Source organism: Amblyomma americanum, chromosome 11, assembly GCF_052857255.1.
Source record: "Amblyomma americanum isolate KBUSLIRL-KWMA chromosome 11, ASM5285725v1, whole genome shotgun sequence".
Classification (NCBI taxonomy): domain Eukaryota; kingdom Metazoa; phylum Arthropoda; class Arachnida; order Ixodida; family Ixodidae; genus Amblyomma; species Amblyomma americanum.
The window spans coordinates 86303512-86326012 of record NC_135507.1 but is presented as its reverse complement, the minus strand read 5'-3'; the positions used below and the strand labels follow the sequence as shown (position 1 = coordinate 86326012).

The 22501-nt window shown below is 47.6% G+C and overlaps 1 pseudogene; it reads right to left on the bottom strand.

Annotated features, from left to right (window-relative positions):
* Positions 1-2170: 2170 nt before the first annotated feature.
* LOC144109774 (uncharacterized) lies at positions 2171-18146 on the bottom strand (annotated as a pseudogene).
* Between the last annotated feature and the right edge of the window lie 4355 nt (positions 18147-22501).

The window sequence follows — 22501 nt, the reverse complement described above, 5'->3', positions numbered from 1 at the left end:
ATATGCATAAACATGGAACCTTCATGAGGCCTTTTGGGTGCACACGGTATGTTGAGCATTTGTGTTGGAGTCGCATAATAGATGTGTTAAATGCTTCCAGTCAGTGCAAAGCAGTGTTTTTCTTTCAATGTGCAATATATTTTGTATGTTACAGTGCCATTTGCTGTGTTTCTTGGTCTTAACTCATATGCTAGTTCTTCATTTTAACAGTATTTCACTGTGAGGGCTTTGTATTTGAAGTGTACAGGCAAGTAAGGCTGAAGGTGTTGATCTTATTTCTGGTCATGCTGCTTTGTGATATTTTGAACATGATCTACACTTACTGCTTAAGCAGCCAAGAGTCAAGCTGTGATAATTGCATCATAAAAGTGTTGTTGTGGATTCCCAATTGTCACATTTTCTTCATTAATAATGGAGCTGATATGCCCTCAAACATATTTCCAGCACTTCTGTTTGGCTTAACGTATCCACACGGCCTGCCACGTGCATTTCATGGCGAGGGAACAGTTTTAATACAATTGGTTGGCATGTTAATTCGCACAACCACATAATAGCTACAAATAAAAAATGAAATCTGCGCATTTATTTCCGCCACCTGGCATTCCAGATCATGAACTGGAACCTGAGCAACAGGGTATCCTTTCAAATAGAATAGCTTGAGCTGCAGGTATGTCTTTACAAGCATCTACAAGTGTGAGATAGGACTGCGGTGAAAATGTCCAAATGGGATTCTTTATTGTCCCCGTTCAAATGGTCTATTGGTCCATTCCCTGTAGCTGCTGGAACCAGTAACTGCAGATAGCGCGAACATTTACTTGGATAAACCATCCGTGTATTATGTCCTTAGATTTCATCCCTTTCTGACAAGTTACAAAATGTTTTAAAGAGTTGCTCAATGACAATAAACACACACCAAAAATTCAGGACAACAGAAGCAACCTACACTAAAATGTGTTGCCCTGCAGGACCACGCACATCTGCCTATAGTGAGAACACGCAGCTTTAATCATAACAATTGAGTGCCAACAAGGCCAACAACAAAGCGCGGCAATACACATAACTTACAGTCACATTGGTTGAAACTTACTATGTGCTCATGCTTATATACACCCTCATTAAGGGCATCCCACAGGTGTTAGCGGGGAACAGCTAGTTAATAAACATAGTTTTCTCATTAAACTTCAGCACTATTTATGCAATGTATAGCAGAAAACCTCGAAGAGATTTTGATGAAAAATTTTGTGCGTTGAGGAACACCATTACAACATATACAACAGAAAAAAGTTGTAAATCCGACAACAAAAAGTTCAGTAGTAGCCAGTAGATCTCACTTCAGAACCAGAAGCTCCCAGCAGGGACCATTTCAACCAGCAGCAAGCCAGAGGCTTCCTTTTGGGACCAGTAGATTAAAGCCAAAAAATAGTTTGTGCCCTACAGGGGCTATTTCAACCAGCAGCAAACCAGAAGGCTTCCTTCGGGGACCAGATGAAATCATTAGAAAACAATCAAATTAACAGATTTTCAACCTGGGGATGAAAATAATACCTCATATATAAGTTATAAAAAAAAACAAGGAAAGGAAGAATTCAATAACAGTAGCAAAAATTCCACCTGTTATGTTGTAAACTTACAACACTCTCGTGGCTGAAATAAATGCCGAGATTTCATTTTTAATGTGTGGACGTCAGTGGCATTCAAGTTGCATGAAAAGCCCAGTAAGCAACACAAGATGCATGTTTAAAATGCCTGTTTAAGAATACACAATACTGAGCAATTAAGACAGCATATGAAGACTGCGTACTTTTAAAGTGCCTGATTTTCATACACCTATCGTTAGCTCCCGCCAGTGTGACGGCGGCTCGGCGTACTGCTTGCTCAGCGGCGCAAGCAGCAACGGGGTGGTTGTGTCGGGTGCATTTGCACACTTTGCGTTGGATTTATGACCTGGAGCAATTGCCAACACCACGCGCAGCTGCAGCTTTGCCACAGAATTTGCCGCATTTTCTTGCAACAAGTCCTGCATCAAAAAACACGTTTGCTTCGGATGTAATCGCATCACGTCAAATAGCGCTTGCTTCACGCATGCAACGTTCCCACCACGGCAAACGACGGCACTGCTTGTGTTCCTTAAAGCGAACAGCTCGTTATGGGAATAAAAATATTGATGAACTTACGGCCTGGTGACCATCGTGTCCCTGAGGAACAAGAGCTGTTCGTAATGTGCCCACACGAAGTCCGTGGGCTCGACGTCGTCCGCGCCAGCGCCGCTCTTCCGCCCCAACTCACGTGCCGTGTACAGGCGGCGGAATTTGTCGCGCAGAGATTTCCAGCGCTTTTGTACAAGGTCCACGCTTTCTGCACAATTGTAGCGCGAAAAGTTTCAAGCACATTTCAACCATGAAGTGCTCATCATGAGCGAAGTATATGCCTACCTGGTGCTCCCGGTAGTACATCCTCCGCCACTTCTCTCCAAAGTGCTGCTTTCACGTTCTTATTTTTATGCAGCCTGTCGCTTGCCAGCCAAAGTGAGCGCCGCCTCTCTACAGCAGCAATGAGTAGTTCGTTACCTATAACCTCAGACATCGCCGCAGCCATAGGTGAACCAAGCGAAACCGAGGAAACGGCGCGAAAAAGTCCGTACCGGATGTTGGGAGAGTTGCGCTCTCTGGTGCACGTTGGTCAGAAACCAGCGAACCCCTTCCGGCGCACGCGCGCGCGGGCGCGCGCCGAGGCGCAAATATCTGACATTGCCAGATATCTGCGCCCTCCTCGCGCCCAACTCGCGCCTCGCGCTTCGCGCATGCGCAGACCGGTTTTGCAGACGCTCGTGTGCGTAGGCGCTTCGCGTGTACGCCTCGGAATTGTCCATCGAGTTTGGGCTTAACGGTAGCTATGTAAGCGAAGGCAAGGATTACATGTGAGGTCACTTTATAAGGTTCTTGAGGCCGTTACACAGTGTGACAGACAGACATATCACCAGGGTCGTTGCGGGTTCCGCACTGCGAGAACTCCCTTCCAGCGGCTCGCCAGTCTCCCCCGCGGCTGCTTCCAAGGCTAGTCGCTGTCTTCATTCGGCATCTTTCGCTCGTCGTCTAGCCAGGCGACGCTCCCGCCCTTCGTTGCTTTCGGCTGGCCGTTTAGCGCGTTTACACTCCCTATCGATTGCTAAATACCTTGCACAGTTGGCCATGTCGATCGCGTGATCAGACTCTGACCGACGCCTGCGTGACCGACGTCTGCGAGTGCCCACTCTCGAGTGTGTCGGCTCCGACTGACTTGGTTCGTCCATAGCGAGACACTGGATAGGCAGCGCGCAGCCGCCGCGACGACGGCAGAGAGCGCGACTTCAGCTGCTGCGAGTCACGTGGTGCGTCACGTGGTTACTTACGCAGCTCCGCTCCTCTTGTTCAAAGTCATTCGTGCGGACGCAGCGAAATCGGCGTCGCTAGGCTAGTAAAGCTATCGCTTCAAAACGTTGTCAAGCTCAAGTGAACTGGAGACCCTTCTGTCGGGAGCCGCGCCCTCTACTTCTTCACCAATGAGAATGTTCGTTCAGGAAGATAAACAGAGGATTTTTACATGAACGTCACGCAGAAGTGTGCGCAAATGATACTAAAGGAAAACTTAGTTTTAACGGCCACTAATTAAAGACACGGATTACGGGCGAAGATGTGTATTACAGCAGGATGTGATGTCACGTGAAAAGCTGCCGATATCTGCGTACTGGTGCGCCAAGAAATCACCAAGCGACCGCACAGACACCTTAAAACTAACTATCGTGCCATATTTGCAAGGTGATTTTAAAGAATGAAGTATATGAAGACGGGCTGGCTAGCTGTAGCTACATAAGCTTATTAAATAAAAATAGAGAAGTTTGACCGTCACACCCGCAATCAATGTGCAAAAACAAGTGTACATGGTAGAACATAATATTTTTGGGCGATACAATCAGTTACAAAACAAAGTGGTTAAGCCCATGTTCGAGTTCAGCAGAGTTCGTCGAGCGCAAATAGAGCCGGTGCTTATTAATTAGGTACCGCTAGCTAATGTATCCAGCGCACAAAAAATCAGTGGTCCAGTAAGTGGCCTCTGCACAACAAATTCCGCCTCCAAGTGGAAATCTTGCTTGCTTTCATCGCGGATTGTGTACTGGCGGCGTTTCATCGATACTTTAATCAATGTCAAATTAGAATTTGAGATTTAAGCGAAGCGGAGATATTGTTACTCTTCATTTTGCTTTACCCTGTTGACGACGCGCAGCAAAAAAAAAAACAGCCGTGCGCTGTCCAATGAAAATTGGCCTATGAAAAATAGGTTGTTTCAGGAAAGGAAACGGTTGAGGAGTTGTCTAATCTCGGTGCACATCCCAACCGCACCGCAAGAGAAAGGAGAAAAGCGGTAGTAATGAAGAAATAGAGAGTTGCTGTAGTGGAGGGCTCCGCAATAATTTAGACCACCTGTGGATCTTTAATCGCACAGAACACTGGCGTCTTGTTTTTCCTGAATAATAATAATAATTGGTTTTTTGGGGAAAGGAAATGGCGCAGTATCTGTCTAAAATATCTTTGGACACCTGAACCGCGCCGTAAGGGAAGGGATAAACGAAGGAGTGAAAGCAGAAAGGAAGAATAGGTGCCGTAGTGGAGGGCTCCGGAATAATTCCGACCACCTGGGGATCTTTAACGTGCACTGACATCACGAAGCACACGGGCGCCTTAGCGTTTTTCCTCCATAAAAACGCAGCCGCCGCGGTCGGGTTCGAACCCGGGAACTCCAGATCAGTAGTCGAGCGCCCTAACGACTGAGCCACCGCGGCGGGGGAGCTAGGATGCACTATCCCACACATCACCCAGACCTGGACAGGGTGCAAGCCAGATCACTCAGACGTCTACAAACAGAGGTCATTCTTAGCCCCTGCTAAGAGAGAGTTGCTGTAGTGGAGGGCTCCGCAATAATTCAGACCACCTGTGGATCTTTAATCGCACAGAACAATAATAATAATAATAATAATTGGTTTTGGGGGAAAGGAAATGGCGCAGTATCTGTCTCATATATCGTTGGACACCTGAACCGCGCCGTAAGGGAAGGGATAAAGGAGGGAGTGAAATAAGAAAGGAAGAAGAGGTGCCGTAGTGTAGGGCTCCGGAATAATTTCAACCACCTGGGGATCTTTAACGTGCACTGACATCGCACAGCGCAGGGGCGCCTTAGCGTTTTTCCTCCATAAAAACGCAGCCGCCGCGGTCAGGATCGAACCCGGGAACTCGGGATCAGTAGTCGAGCGCCTTAACCACTGAGCCACCACGGCGGGCCGCACAGAACTATGGCGTCTTCTCTTTCCTGTAAACTGTCATTTTCGTTATACTGCAAGAATAATAATTAATAATAATTGATTTTTAGGGAAAGGAAATGGCGTAGTATCTGTCTCATATATCGGCACACACCTGAGCCGCGCCGTAATGGAAGGGATAAAGGAGGTAGTGAAAGAAGAGAGGTGCCATCTTGGAGGGCTCCGGAGCAACCGAGGAATGTGAGGGATCTTTCCATCCATCGGTTTCAGCACGAAACCTTGAGCTTGAATTGTCCGTGAACGGGAAGCCTTCCCAGGAAGCAAGTCAGTTTCAATGGCGATTCAAGCAGCTTGGGCCACACTGTCTTGTTTTGCTCATAGGTGGGCCATGTGATGACCGACACTGGTGACCCTGTATCGACTTGCATGTCCACTGGAACGCCCCCCCCCCCCCCCCCCCCCCCCCCCGCGTACAATCGGTTGCGTGATGCCGACGTGGCTTAAATGAGTGTCCGCTGTTTCCAATGCCAATATACCGTCCGTGCGCACAGATGTGCTCTTGTCCTGAGACGATAGGGTACTTACCTGACGCGACAGACCTGGTGGCCCTTCAATGAACTCTCTCTCTCTCGAGAGAGAAACAGGCCCGCTGTTGGCACTTGAAGCATATTGCCGAACGGAACCGGCAATCCTCTGAATCGTGCCCTTTCGCTCCGCAGCGGTTGCACGAAATAATCCGTGGCCGGTTTCTTGGGCGATACGCCTATCCTCCCATCGCATGTGGGCTTCCTTCAGGGGCGTGGCTGCTTATCTGCTGCGCGCTCGCTTCTGCCATTTCAGCTGATAGCACGATTTAATCTGCTTCACTCCTCGTCAGCTGCGGCTTCGCCAGCAACAGTCGACGCACTACTGCGCCCACAAACGATGCTATCTCGCAGCATTCGATCGAACGTTGCGCCAAAATTGCATGTGTCCGCAATTTGACGAATGGCAATTATGGAATCTTTGGCAGGTTCGCCTGGCAGCTGTTCGCGCGTAAAGAACTTGTACGACTGTGATATTTCGCATAGTTGCGGCGAAAAGTGCTGCTGCAACAATGCTACCACTTGGGCGTAAGAAAGTTCGTTCACCTTGTCTGGCGCTCATCGACCACTAAGTAAATCCACGGTGTGGGTCGTCAGCGCTGCAACCAACAGGGCCCGCTTCTTGTCGTCCGTGATGCCATTGCCTTCAAAGAAAGCCTCCAGTCGAACTTGGTAAGCTGGCCACTTGTCGCTCGTCTCCTTAAACTGCGGCGGGCTGGCATATCCTCCCACGGTGGCGAAGGCTGCGGCGTACTAAGAGGGCGGCCCGTTGTCATCCCATTCTCGTCGCACCTGAAGAATCCGCACCATACACAGCGGTGGCTGGACCAAGACAGCGTTTATTGCTTTGAAGCGTGTTAATATAGGCGTTGTGTGAAACGATTAGAGAAGGAGTGTGAGGAGGACCGCGGCGATAACAGATGCCGTAAGTGTGAGTCACGCCGTAATCTGGCGTGACGTCATTCCGATGTAGCACTACTCGTTTCATAATTTTTGCGCATTGAGTCTTTGCGGTGAGTATATATTTACCTCTCTCCACCATGGCCTCACTGTTTCTCATTTGTAACTCAACTATCATCCTGTCATCTTCTTGCTGCAGTGTGATTGCGTTTTACGCTTCTTCTTATCCCGGTTTAGGTTTTGTACTTAGTCCATAGATTGAGCATGCCCACCAGCTGTAGGCGTAGTAAAAGGGGCCTGATGGATTAAAAATAACCAAAAAGAAATTACACACAGAGTTATAGGACACCACCGGAAGCTGGCTGTCCTGCCCATAATTGGCGGTATGCCATCTGGTAACCTCTACGAAGTGGCCACGTGAGATAGCAAAGTTTCGCGATTCGAGATTCCGCGGTTGGTGGGGTAGAAAAGCTCTGGCTCCTGTCATAATTTTTTTTTTCCTCTGTGAGACGACAGTTTCCTTGCAACAGCTGCAGCAAGTGCCAATGAATACACCAAACAGAGTATAATAGAATATTTATTCAAAAGTTCACCTTATAAAAATTAAAATCGCACTACAGCCATTGCAGAGATGAAAACTGATTCACTGCAATCCGCATTTGGAACCCAATCGAAGCCTTGGCAGTAACGACATAGGCATTGTCAAAAATATGATGTGTACATGTGCTGCCCTGACAATGGGTTAAGAGTGCATGTTAACAGGAAAAAATATACTTCCAACACTGAATGAAAATAAAAGCTGCCTAAACCTTGGATTGTGCAAAAAAAACAACGGTTACAATACCAGTAACAAAAGCAAAAATGGCCAGGCTTAGCTTGGTCAATCCAAGAATGCGTTGCATATCTCGATGGAGTTCCGTGCTGCTCCGTTGACTCGATAGGCTATTGACTCGATCGCCATTGAAACTGCCCGTGTAGCAGCGCTCGATCGCCTTTGAGTCGATAGACTATCGGTTCGAGGGCCCTCGAAATGCCCGTGTGACAGGGTTATAAGACTGTCCCGGCGAAGGAGCGCAGCTCTTTTATACATATGCCGTGACGTCAATCATAGCGCAGCGCCCCTAGCGGGAGGAGCGGGAGTCAGGTGGTGGCTGCGGCCGCGCGCGACCGCGCCATTTGGGGCCCAACTTTTCCTCCGTGACGTCACGCGCCGGCGCAGCCCCCCTAGCGGGAGGAGCGGGAGTCAGGTGGTGTCTGCGGCCGCGCGCGACCGCGCGAGTTGGGGCCCAGGTTTTCCTCCGTGACGTCACGCGCCGGAGCAGCGCCCCTAGCGGGACGATCGGGAGTCAGGTTGTGGCCGCACCGTCTGTGGCGGCCAACATCTCAGCCCGGCAAAACTAGAAGGATTGTGGGCGCAGCCATGCTACGACACCCCTACCGACCAATGTCGGCGAAATAGCGACGTATAAGTGCGGGCAAAGAACGCTTGTGGGGCACGAAAGTGCCCGGTTTTGAAGGTGGAGAGCATGATATCTCAATATTTTAACATCAAAAACGGCCTAATAGCGATTACTATGAACAATATTTCTATTGCGGCAGAGGTAAGTTCCTGGCACGAAGATACCCATGATCGGTTGGGTACCTGGAAATCATGCCAATATGTCTTCAAACATAGTTTCTCGAGAAATTAGGGCCACTTCCGGTCTGGTGGCCGGTGTCTGCGAATCCCAACATCAGAGGCGCAACAGCGAAAGGATTTTGTAGAAGACTGCACACCAAGTCAGTGGAAATGAGGGATGCAAATTAGAGTTTGGGCTCGTGGCGTAAGTTGAAAATTATGAGAAACACCTCGAACTGGCGGATGAGATAGTAAAGAAGGAAGAAGCGCATGCGGTGGCTTCCTCTGCGTTCGTTTGTGTCTCGTCTAGTCTGCGCTGTTTGACACCATTACGATAATGAGCACCCCATTTACTGATGCATAGGTTTTCTTGGAACTATAAATTCAAGCACCTAAGTGTTATGATACCTATCACAGACATCCGCAACCATCAGTCTTTTAACGAGTTGCAAACATTTCTGCTCAATCAGGTCAGACTCACATGATACACCCGATGGACCAGATGTCCGCTTCGTAGCTGTAGCCCCTCTGGGTCAGCATCTCGGGGGCCATGTGGTTGGTGGTGCCGCAGACGGACGTCATGAGGTTCCCCTCGCAGCGGATGCGGGTAGCGAGTCCGAATTCGGCCACCTTGAGTCGCAAATCCTCGGTGATGAGCAGGTTTCCTAGCTTCAGGTCTCGGTTGATGACCTGCTCCTGCACCAAATACTCGCAGGCGAGGAGCAGCTGGCGCAGGAGGTGCCGCACCTCTGGCTCGGTCAGCTTCTCACAGCACTTGCGCACCTCCTCAAGAGACTGCGGAATAAGTTCGGTAATGAAGCCTGGCGAAGACTCTTGAATGACCAACGCACTTAAGAACATGACAAAGAAAATTGGGTCCCTTGTGAGTTAACTAGACACATGTAGCGCACTTGTTCAAATCACGCAAGTCTGGAGAAAGCTTGATTGAAGTAATTGTTTTCCGTGATAGAAAACACAGTGCTCACTCGAGGGCACCAGAATATTGCAGGGCTGTTTTAGAAGCAACGAAGCAAGTTTTCAGCTTTTGACTGCGCGCTAAACTATGATTCGAGAACGCAGAATTCTCGCAGAAACTACCGCAACAAATAAACACCCAAATAGACACTGGAACAACCTAATTTTATAGCGGCGGTTTGGATGATAGGCAACCCTAAATATCATATCATCAGGCCTTCAAAAATAAATACCATCAGTTGTGTAGGAGACGAAAAGTAAGAAAAAAATGACGCCACATTTCTGCTGTAATGTTTTTTGGGAAGGTTCTGCTCGCTTTGTACAAGGTGTTCTTTGCACTACAGTTTGCAAGACTCCACACCTTCCGCGGCGTTCCCTGGCTACAATGCATTCAACACACGCTGATAATGTCAGGCCGGCGTCACGCTCTCAACGATTCTCTTTCATTAATAGAGATTAAATGAATGAATGAATGAATGAATGAATGAATGAATGAAGCAATGAACGAACGAGCGAACGAACGAAAGGCTGTGCTCTTGCCAGGAGTGTGGTCTGAGCAGCCCTCGGAAGAATCCAAGCGTAAACGGCTTCGTTGATTGAGCATGTTGTCTTGAAACAGCACAAGTAACAAGAGCGAAGACGAGCCAATCCGCAGCGATGTCTTGTCTTCACTCTTGTGTGTTGCGTTCTTTCCAGACGAAAACCGCGGCCGAGTCAAGAGCGCTTTTTACGATATAAGAGAGTGTCTTTTGTCCCTGAGAACGCGTACCACCTAAAGCTATAGAAAGTATTGTATACCAGAGGCTTTCATAAATGGGACGCTCACTGATCTTTGGCAGGGGAAATTCGGTGTTGTGCAAAATTAAATACGACAGCTATGGAAAGAACTGCTACACGCTACCAATCCGGCCGCGCGTTCGAACTTGACTTGCACGTACTCTTGGGTGCGGGCTGTCTCGCTCGCGGATGAATAATAGTGGCGACGGCGATAGCAAAAATAATGTGGATTAGCTCAGCTAATATAGGATTTACAAAGCGAAAGATGTCGGCTATCACTGCGTTCATTGGCATTGGCGTTGATAATGGCTTTGAAGAAAGGAAGGTGTGGATAACTTGCTCCCTGGAAATGCGGATGCCTCACTCGAGCTTTGATACATGTGGCGTTGGTGAGAGAGATGTGGCCTGAATGCATTGGCGCTGACAGCGTTGTGACTGACATGCGGCACTGCAGCAATAGCTAGGCAGCCGCGATCATTTGGTGAGCAATCTCTGGCGATCAACCAATAACTGCACGCCACCTCCCAGGGTGGCAGGGAGGGCGCGCTGCTTGTCCTGTGCGCGGAATGCAATCAAAGCAGGCTTTTACAGTAGGACACCAACGCCACGTACACGAAAGCGAGATTGGGGTTTCCATTGGCCCACGGAGCTAGTTGTGCGCCATTCCTTTAATGAAAATGAATGGCCTTTGCAAAGGTGTCAACGCCAATGAACTCTATGAACGCCGTCGGCTCACTCGTTTTGTTTGGTTTTTGAGAAAAGGAAATGGCACAGTAATCATCTCACATATCTCGGTGGACACCCGAACCGCGCAGTAAAGAAAGGGATAAAGGAGGGAGAGAAAGTAGAAAGAAAAAATTGAAAGTTGAATTTTGAGGAAAGGCGCGGGCTGAACACCTGTTGATCGGTGCTACCAGTGGCGCATGCGCAGTAGTGCGTAGGGAGCGAGGGAGAGAGAAATATTCACGGCGAGGTGCGCGTTGGGACGTCATGTGCCTCCTCGGAGTACCGCCACTTGGAAATCGCAAGTTCGCGGCTAGTAAAGCTTTCGCTTTGAAAGCGTACCTCGAGAGGCTGGCAGCTTAACACTTGGGGAGAAAGGCTGCCTCTCAAGGTGCGGCTTCACGATAAGAAGGTATTTGTGCCACGTATGGTGAATTGCCGCCTGCGCATTGGGCGTCGCCCATAGTGACATCGCAAGCGACTCGATGATAAAGCGGAGCTTGCCAGATGTAAGCGTCGGATTTAAAGCGACATAGCAAGAAGGAAGCCCCGAAGGTTAACGGTTAAGGCTCAACTTGGCTAATCTCCTTGCAAAGAGAGGTGAAGGGGTCATCTAAACGACCAAGAGAATTAAAGCGCAGAGCGCTACGCAGAGAAGCGAAATTAATTCTAAAAAAGGTTTCGTGCCGACAGCGCTAAATTTCACTTGTCGGTGGGTCTTCATACTGAAGAGGGCGCGATGGACGGGAGTCGAGGAGCAGGCACCGCAAGCTCGGTCTATCAAGAAGAGCTGCCTACGAAATGCGCTTGAGGTGCCTGCCCCTTGAGTTCCGCCTTGTGCTGTTCTGTATACTTTCTCTTTCTGTCTTCTGCTTTTAACGCGGGAGCATCATGCATGCATTGCCCTCGTCAGCTACCGTTTGACCCTTCGCAACCGCGGAGTAGCCGGCAGGTACAGCGTTCAGGGTGGTATCGTACGCGCGTGCGTGTGTGAGTGGGTGGTGGGTCTGGGTGGTAGTAGCACCCAGAGGAAGTAATGCTTTCGCATTCCTACACGTAAGCGGTGTTAAGTTTATGTGCCGAATTTTTTTGCCTCTGGTTTCTTTAACTTTAATACACACCAACTAGGCCGTATGGCTACTCTGTTCGTGTCCAGTCCGCGCTATTCTAAATGTGATCTTGCAGTCTAATTACTGCATGGATGCAACCATGAGCACCGTGGTATAAGCTCAGTGGCTATGGGGCTCGGCTGCTGACCCGAAAGAAACAAGTTCCATCAAAGCCGCGGCGGTCGCTCTTTCGTGGAGGCGAAATGCAAGAGGCCAATGTACTGCGCGAAGTCCGTAACCGTTAGAAAATTGAGGTGGTCGAAATTATTCCACAGGCCTCTGATACAGCGTTCCTCACAGCAAGAGTTGTTTTGGGACGTTAAGCACCATTAAACGAAATGAAAACGAACCTTGATGACAACATCCACATTTTTTAATTAACGCAAAGAAATTAAGTGGAAATAGGTACCACCAAAAGCAGGAATGTTAACACACCTGTCTTGTGCACAGCTCCAAGATGATGCACGCGTTATTGACATCCTCAAAGTGGCTGTGGAAGCGAACGACGTGCTTGTGGCACAGGGTTCGATGGATGTTGATTTCCTCTTCGAGCTGTAGACAACAAATTAATTACTAACATAGCCAAACCTTGCATTAAGCGTACGCAAAAGAAAGAATTGTGGTGGACTACGATGCTGCTAATTTTATTAATAAAGCCTTACGCTGAAAAGAAAGAAGCCATAACGATGATAAAGGTAACCGGTCACTAGAGCGGGATATTGCAATATAAGGCTCTACTTGTATTTGTCTTGCCTCAATGGAGTAAAAATTTTGTTCCCTGCTTGAGATCATCTTCTGCAGATAAAGGATTACAGAAAAATTCATGGCAGCATTACAAAGACAAGGAAAGACTGAAGTTCGCCTCACTTGAGACGTTACCGTCTCAATGGTGTTACTTCCGACGTAAAGGGAGGTTAGTTAAGCATTAGGAAACGCCAGAAAACAACCCAAAGGTGCCGTATTTTGTAAGGACCCATTATCCATATCGAATCTATTTGGTCCTTACGCGACGGTCACTGTTGTTCTGTGATGTTGCCGCGTCTTTCAAGCGTCCGTCGGAATCGACGTCACATTGGCTCATATGAGACCGGATCTCACCGTATCACAGCCAATGGTTTGGTTGCTTCCCACTGACGCTTCAAAGCCGCAGATCATTACTCAAGTACGCGAGAGGTCTAAGCGGATTCGAAATCTACACTGGATAATGCAGCATAATAGAATACGGCCACAGGGCCCAAATCCACGAAACGTTTGCGTTTGGTACTGGCTGTCTTTGACGTCTCGTCATTTCGACGTAAGCGTGGGCAGGGGAACATTGCGACAGGGCGAGAGGCAGACAACAGCCAATCAACGATTACACCTGCTTTTTTGCATTCGCTAGAGGGCGCCACTCATTTTCACCTTGCGCGAGAATCCTATGCCACATCACAACCTTCGTTACTTTCGTTTTGATTAGATTCCGTGTGTGTGCCCGCTTCGCTGCGCCTGAGTGGCCAGAAAAAATGCCTGGGGTTCAGCGTGGCTTGAGCCTTGTTATCCGTGCGAAAGCTCTCTTATATATGCTCTCCACTGTCTCAAACGGAAGGACAAGGAGAGGTACCTAGTAGAAATACGATCCCATGGTCATACTACCAGAGGTTGGGACATACCACAGCGCCGCTTGTATGTGACCTTGTGAGTATGGAGTGAGTGTGTGTGTATGGAGCTTATGAGGCATTGAAGGTCATTGCCTTATCTACATCGAAACCGGAAGTTTTACCCCGAGGAGTAGAGCTCTCGGTCTAAAAGCGACAAAAGCAACTTTTATGACCTCAGTGTCCAATTAAGAAAATTTCTTCAAATAGAGAAGACACAGAGTGATATCGGAACTCACATATTGCCCATCCATCTCGAATTTAAGATGACTCTTGGAGACAATTTTTCCTGCGTACACCACGTTCGCTTTTTTGTCCACGAACTGGTAGCACTGCGCACATCCGCCCTGAAAAAGAAATGCCAGCCTTGTTGCATGGACATCCACATGACGGGCAAATGTTTTCGCACTGTGTTTCTGAAACACTCAGGCAGTGGATTCCTTCACTCGAATGCGAAATCGGCTTGATGCCTAAGGGCTAAAAATAGGCCACAGCATGAAATTCAAGACAGCTGGGACTAATACAAGCTTAACGCAGGTAAGGTTCAAAGGTATAATTCAGTTCTCAAAGAATAGTAGGCAGCAATATGGAGGCAGCTCTTAATATTCACAGGAAAAGTGCAAAAACATAGTGTTTAAGCGGAATTCTCCTGTAGATGTCAATAGGCTTTTTGACGCATTAAGGTGCCTTTTGTTATCGCGTAATGCCTGTAGAGTAGAGCACGACAGAAGACAGGAGTTCTGCGTAATCCAGTAAGCTGAGTAACATGTCTGCCAACTGACAACTTCTTACAACATCACCACATCTGTAACCGAGTTCCCCCTGTTTTGCACAGTCGCGGTCGTCCGGTGCACATGACGTGCTACCCTCCGTCCGCCTCCCAAACGAGAAACTGGCTTCGATGGCTCAGTGTTAATAGCGCCTTGTTGCTGAGCCGGGGTAAGCGGGTTCGAATCCGGCTGCGGCAGCCGCGTATCGATCGAGGTGAAACGCTAAAGGCTCAAGTGTGTTGAGCGACGTCGGTGCCTGTTAAACATCCCCACGTGGAAGAAATAATTGATTGGGTGGTGGAAATTTCCACATCACTCTTGAATGGCACCTCTTTATCTTCTCCTTCCGTCACTCCTGCCTTCCCTTAAAGCGCGGTTGAGGTGTCCACCGAGATGTCAGAGCAATCTTCCTCATTTGGGATAACCAGTCTTCCCAACCGAGGAGGGAGAAGGCTGAGTAGAGAGTACAGGCGCCTGCGTGCCAACACAACAGCTCTTAGGAGGCGGCTCTCCACTGCAGGGTTGTGTAGTGTTCCTCTATATGCTATATAGAGACAATAAACTAGAGCAAGAAGCAGCGTATGTCCTTCACAGGAGTCCCTCCAGCGGAGAACACACCGCCACTTCGCCCTCTTTCGCGCAACATATACACCCAAGACAGGATTATATAGAGGTTGGCCACTTGTGCAGAACGACTTGGGGCAATCCCCTCAAGGAGCTGTTCGCACTCTTTGCGGAGAATCCTTAGCCCCCTTGCCTTCAAGAATAGGGAGGCACAGAATAAGGCGAACCTATCTCCCTAACCCATATGCCATGTGGTCTAAATTATTCCGGCGCCCTTTTACACCCTCTGTCTCACGGCGCTGTTGAAGTTAGCCGGTCTCGTAGTACAAAACGCTCCTGTCCATAAAGATGCTCTCTCAAACTATTTTATGATCGTTTGATTTAAGTGTCGAAAAAACGAATTTCGTTGATATTAGCCACCCGTAGTCAGGACCGCATTCTCACCACTACAAGAGCAGTCTTTCCCATAAGAAATCAAACAGCAGGATTTGATTCTCAGCTGTAGAGTGGAGACATTACTGTACCACTAATGTCTTCAAAGTCTCGAAAGGTAAGCCTAAGGTAACACTCCCAGGGTGTTCGACCTCAGAATTTACACAATTGATAAAAATATGCTTTTCGAGTTAGAAGACCGCCTTTATAGGCATAACACTGTAAGCGGTCTACTGCGCCCGAATACAGCAAAGAAGTGCTGAAGTGCTAACTAGCTGTCTGGGTAACTAATACTGGATGGTTAACTTTTTATCTATTATCGTAAAGCTCTTTAGTTATTGAGAGGAGTGAAGGCCTCCATAGCTAATATCCTTACCAGTTCTTAGAATTTCGAAAATACCGTTACTGTCGGCTCTGGGGCCAAACAAATTTCGGCTTTTTCGATGAGTTACGTGCAGTGGAGAGGTTGCTTTGTCTGCTAGCTTCTCGAAAACGTTTGTATTTTGGCGTGATGTATACTTAAATTTTTTCGGCCAGAACGCAGAAAGTTGCAGCGTTTTTGAAATTCTAAAAACTGATATAGATAATGGTATCGGTGGGCTACACACCTCTCAATAATTATAGAAGCTAACAGCAAAAGTTCAAAAGTAAACTATTTAGTATTCGTTAACCAGCCTTCTAGATCGCACATCTTGGCTGCATTTTGGCGTACTACAAAGCTCAGAATGCTATGCCGAAAAAAGCGCCCTTCTAACTCAAAAGACCTATATTTAAAAGTTGTGTGAAGCCTTAGGTGAAACACCCTGTATATAGAGCTTATTGGGCGCCATTCTTGCTGCGCTACACTGCTAACTTCATTGGCATGGTTACGTTTGCCAAAAGCTGTACATTAAGCCAGCCCACCAGCTGCGAGGCAACTCCGATTTGAACTTTTTCTGTCGATAGATGGCAGCCTTAATTACCACAAAAAGAAAGGAACTTCTATTTCCCCTCCAGGTGTGTAAAGTCTACAGCGACACATCCTTGACCGCGACACGAAAGTGTTAGCTCTTCCGCGAACAAAAAGTAGTGCCGAGAACTTTCTGAATAACCCCTCTCAGGGAGTGGGGGTAAGAGAATGGACCTTTTGGCAGAAAACCACCACTCAGTTGCCACAAGGAAAAGTACGTTTTCGGGTTTGGGACCCCTTAAACTCCCTGGCATCTTTGCTGCGAAAATTCATTTAAAATGGTAGGGTGAGCTAAGCAGCATGTAGTTATGAGCCGTGTTGGTTTCGCCTAGCCAGAACAGATAAGTGCGAGTCATCTTTTTACACACCTTCGGCACACGTCCCCTTCGGTACTTCGGCGTATTCCTCCGTCGCCACTCGCAATACAAGCCTGGTGAGTGTGTACGAGTGTGGACGCCGATTCGACCACGCGGCCTCAGTGAAAAGCTTTTACCGCTCTCATTGTTTGCACTGCCAGTGTTTATTCTGCATTGCCATTGCTGTTGTTGACATTACTTTTCGTTTAAAAGGGCTCACAAGCTACGAGGCAACTCAGATTTGAACTTTTTTTGCCGATAGATGGCAGCCCTTAAGTGCCACAAAAAGGAGAGAGCTATTTCCCCTCCAGGTGTGTAAATTCTACCGCGACACATTCTTGATGCGACACGAAAGTGTAATGGTGTCTTCGGTTGAGCCGCACTGCCTCCGTGCCGGTGCTTAGGAAATGACGTCAAATACTACACGAGTGGCACGCCCACTTGCACCTCAGCCGAACGTGCAAAACATTCTCAGAGTGCCGTTGCTCTTTCTGCCCTCTGTTCACCGTGGCCTCTGAGACAAGAGCCATTTTTACGAGCGGCCGACGCCAACGACTGCAGCCAGCAATTTTTACAGTTAGCAACAACCTCTTCAGTAACAGCGCGCAGGACCGGCGTTCATAGCGACTGTGGGCAATGCGGGAACCACGAACATGCTTATGAAATACTGCGAATGTGCTTGTGCAGGTTTGTCAGACACGCCACGGCGTTATGCTTGCTGGTTTTGATGCATACGCTTTAGAGTGACTTCCGAAAGTATCTGCCGACGATTCTCAATCCAATCTCAGCTCCTCACATTGTCACTGTATTAATATATCTTTTAACCCTGTGCTCACGTTGACAAAAAGTATGATGTCATAAGGTGCATGTGTGCCAGATGAACCGAATATGCCGTTCGCCGCACTAAAAATATTGACGAACCTTTAATTTTTTCAAACGGTCAAGGCACAGCGCTCGCCGGCCGGTGGCTGCATGATTGCAGCGCGAATAAATGCATTGCAGCCGTTACAATAATCAACATTTCTTGAAAATATGCCCACTTGTGATGCTTCATGTTTTTTCCTCTTCGTCGATACTTCCTATCGGCCACTGTGTAGTGATACTGTCTGTGCCAACAGCATCGTCTACCCGCGACGTCTGCTTGCGCGAGCTGCACGACGGGATTGCACCGCGCTCCACCGTCGCTCTCCACGCTGGCGCGCTGGCGCACACTCGTGTCGTCCTCGTCCCAGCCGAACGTAAGGCACTGCACGAGTGACATCCAGCCGAACGTGGGGTACCGCACAAATGCGTGGAAAACTCCACGAGTGCCGTCAGCCGAAGACACCATTAGTTCTTCCGGGAACAAAAAGTCGGGCCGAGAATTTTCTGTGTACAGACCTGCTGCATGTTTGCAAACAAACGAGGTGGCCCGGCAGTCGCTTGCGAGCTCGCGGTAGGCAATATTTTGGCCCGGGAGTGGCATCGCGGAGAGGTGTTGAGCGCGGGTTTTCAAGGCTTCTAGCGCGTTTCTAGTTTCTTCGAATCAGAGCAATGGTTTATGCTTCCAACTTAGTAATTTCTCGAAGTACACGAGCTCACGTTGGCCACGTGCGGCGTATTCAGAGAAATGGTTTGCCACTGTGTATTGTGTATATGGTTAGTAGTAAACATGTAGAAAGCGATTCTGCCGTTGCTATATACGCTAGGCAATGAATAAAATAAGTTTTGACACTCTGCACTAGCCGGAATGATTTTGCTTCGGAGCAGTAGTCAGGGGAAGTGCTGGCGTTGTTTCGGCGGAGCAGACGTGCGCTCACCGTCTGTAGACACACGTGTCGCGCTATGCGAAAAGAGGGGACAGCGTCGTGTCCCCGATCTCCTCTTTCTCGCTTAAGCTCTGTTTTTAGCCGCATGATCACGCACCAGCCAGGCCGACTTCTCCCCTTGTTAAACTAATCGATTTGGTTAACATTTTTGATTTCTGGAATTATTTTCTTTCCTAGCCCTGGCGTATTGTTTCGTGGCGAAAAATTATAAGAAAATATTCAGTACAAAATTATAAAATCCGCTTTTGAGCTGTGTGGTCGTCGAAAATTGTGAGGTAACTTCTTTGATTTCAGTGCCGCATTTTTTTGACCAAAGCGCAAGCGAAGAGGCCATACACGAAGGACTAAACTTTAAGGTTCGTTTTCTGACCTCGCACATTTTTTGCGACTGGCATCACTCACACCTTCGTAATAGCGTAACGCATGAAAATAAAATGATTCTTTTGTGGCAAACTATTCCTCAGACGTTGATGAGCGTGATAAATATCTAGATTTTTTTCCCTATACGTGCAGGACTATGTTATTTTTTTAAGAAACGTTTTCATGTAACTGTGCACGCATAAGTACTGATCATATAAAAAGAACTAATCGCATCATCATAAAGAACAGGGCTTTGTGTACATGCTGGCATAAAATGATTTGCGTGCCTTCTATTCAATTTTTTAAGACCTTGGGGTTGCTTGACGAGGTTGTTAATTATAATTACCCAGAACTGCACCAGGTATGGCTAAAAATAAAAGGCATTACTTAAACTAGCGTAGATTTTTCACATTTGCACCAAGTTTCGTTACATATCGCATGCCTAAATATCGGAAACACTTTTCATTGCCGCGTCCCCTCTCAATCTCGCCACGTACGTGTCTACTAGTAGCACGCCTGGGGCTGCTTCTTTCCAAGCAAGCTTCGCGATCATGTACTACCTCATGAAACACGACACATGCATGATGCAATGCAAAAGCTTGTGGCGTTTACCACACTTAAGGTACGCTATTCTAAGCACGCCAAAGCGACCGCGCAAGATTGACAAAACTTACTATACTTCTTTCTACTGGAATTAAATAATTCCGTCGGTCATATTAAGAAACCGTTTAAAATAAATATTAAATGCCATAAAACGCGCCATTACAGCATGCTGGGCTATTAACAAAAGAACGCATTCCTTGGGGGCGCGTGAACCTACCAGACTTCTTTTTACTCGAATGAAATAATTCCGTCGGTCATATTAAGAAACAGTTTAAAATAAATATTAAATGCCATAAAGCGCGCCATTAAAGCATGCTGTGCTGTTAAAAAAAACAACGCATTCCTTGGGGGCGCGTGAACCTGCCGGCGCCTCGTGCCCACCGGCTCAAGGTGATAAATACGTGTGCAGCTACATATGTGTATTTTTTCCTTGTGCAATTATCAGCCTACTACCGTGCTGTTCAAGTGAATGAACTCAGTAACTTGCATGCTATTAAGTGCACTGAGCGGCAGTGCCAGTCCAATAACAGACTTCGCGCTTTACTACCGTGGCCCACCGCCTGTTAGCCAGTTTCCTAATGCGAAATTTATGTGCGAGAAACCTATCGAGGCTAATTTAAATTTCATTTTATGCCACTACGCGGATGCAACAGTGACGCAGCAGGTCAATACATGCTGCTTCTGCACTGCACAGGCATGATGCAGCCGCCGATAGCTGCCACAGCTGCGGTAGGCACGGGCAGGCGCAACCTGTCTTTCCTGCCATGCGACAGTCGCTGCTGACATCAGCGCCACCGCATCTTCGTTACGTCGCGGGGTGAAGGAGGTCTACATCCTGCCAAAGCTGGGAGACAGAAGAACGAATTCTCCGTCTCAAGTAGTGGCGATCAGAGAATGGACCTTTTTCCAGTAATCCACTACCCAGCTGCCACAAGGAAACGTACCCTTTCCGTTTTGGGTCCCCCTAATCTCCCTCGCATTTTTGCTGCGATAATTCATTTACAATGGTAGGGTGGGGTATACAGCCTGTAGTTCGAAGCAGTGTTGGTTTCGCTTAGCCAAAACAGACAAGTGTGAGTCATATTTTGACACACCCTGGGAACACCTTCCCTTCCGCACTTCGGCCGGCTATTCCGTATTCCGAGTATGACTCCGTCGCCACTCGCAATACAAGCCTGGTGACCGTGTACGAGTGTGGACACCGATTCGAGGACGCGGCATCAGTGAAAATCTTCTTGAGCCATCATTGTTTGCGCTGTCAGTGTTTATTTTGCATTGTCTTTGCTGCTGTTGATCTTACTTTTCGTTTAAACATCCAGCTGATGCTTTTTGAGAGAAGTAATGCCGCGAAAGTGTTGTACTACTTGCTTGTTCGAGTTCAAAGCCGTTGGCGCGCGCGTATACCACTTTGTTATCCGAGATGCGATCAGCGTTATCTGGAAGGATTGCAGCCAGGCGTAACTATTTCGACATTATTCTGGGCTGTTTTAGTTTTTTTTTTTTAGCGCCTTATCTTGAAGGTGCCTCTTCGATGACCACCGAGCACGTTTGTTGCAATCGGCGTCGCCGAATTCTTTCACTTTATTCATCGGCGGTAGTCACTTCTGTAACTAAATTACTGCTGAAATACTTCGTTTCATGTCTCCTTCACTGACTATAATTTCACAACGGAACAAATCATACTTCAGTAAAAGGGTTAGATGTGTGCTTTGTAAAAGCATTGAGATCGTCCTGTTGCTATTCGTGGTGACTTTGAACGAAAATTTCGCCATTGCACAAGCGACTTCCAACTGTTCTGGACCAATTTCCTATTAGTGGTTTATGCTAAAAAAATAATGCAAATTGCATTTTAATAGAAGAAGAGATATGCGCTTACCACGCCGACCACGAGTGCTCTTTCTGTTCACAAAAACGGCAGTACACCTTAATTGTCATCACCTCACGGGTTTGAAAGCGAAAGTACCATACCTACTATGGTTTCCGGGAAAGTCTCATTATGCGCCCTGCTTTACTATGTTTTTTGTAGGTTTTACGTATTATATAATTTTAAGTATTCTATATTTTATATATATATATTTATATATCGCCCCTTTCCGAGCGTTTTCCCCATTGCAATATGTGTCTGTTGTCAGCTTAGTGCAGGAGGTGCGACTAGGTGTGGCGCGTACCGAGGCGTATCTAATTTGGAGAATAAAGACGATCGGGGAACTCTTGACTAAGCGAAACCAGTTCAGAAGCAAGACTGTATTTTGCCAGCCAGGCCATGAACGTTTGACATCACGTTGACTTCACATCGCGTTCCTGACCGGTGCGCGACGGGTTTGAAAACGTAGGTTCATAGCATCATGTGCCCGAAAAGAAGGCACGCTATTGGTTGGCACCTTTCGTCGCGGAGCTGCAGGCAGTGGCCGCACATTGTCGGGCGTGGCCCTCCTATTGTAGACGCCCCTCTGCCCTTATCTGGCTTCGGAAGTAAGCCTTCTGGATGCCTCAGGTCATGCAGGCTGCTGGGCTTTCCTGGGAATTGAGCTGTTTTGGGTTATCTCATTACACCTTCACTAAAACGCCTTGCAGCTGCTAAGCCTGACCTGTCTTGGGGTTTGCTGTAAGCTAGAAAGGGTACCATGGACAGCCTGTGCTATCTGCGCCACTGTCAGGCTTCCTCCTAGCTCTTTAATTACGCTTTCCTGCTGTGTAGTTACAACGGAAACTTGCATGTCCAAATAATAGTTAATCGTTTTCCAGACGGGAGTCGGAGTTTGGGCATGACAAAATATATCTGTTATTAATTTCATTTGGGCAAGTTTGTTCATAGTTTGAAAACTACATTCTTGCGTCGTATGTGCTTCCTGCTTTGGCTTATTGCGCAAGAACGAACTTTCCAAAGTTTATGTGACCACGTGCTTTCATGCGGTGTTTGAGCCTGTACATATTCTAATGATTTTTCTGGTAGCAATAATTATGTGGTGCTAAACTGTGAAGTATTTGTGTGCAGGTGTCATGTGCTCACTTTATGAGGATACACAGTGGAAACCCCACACAAGCGTCG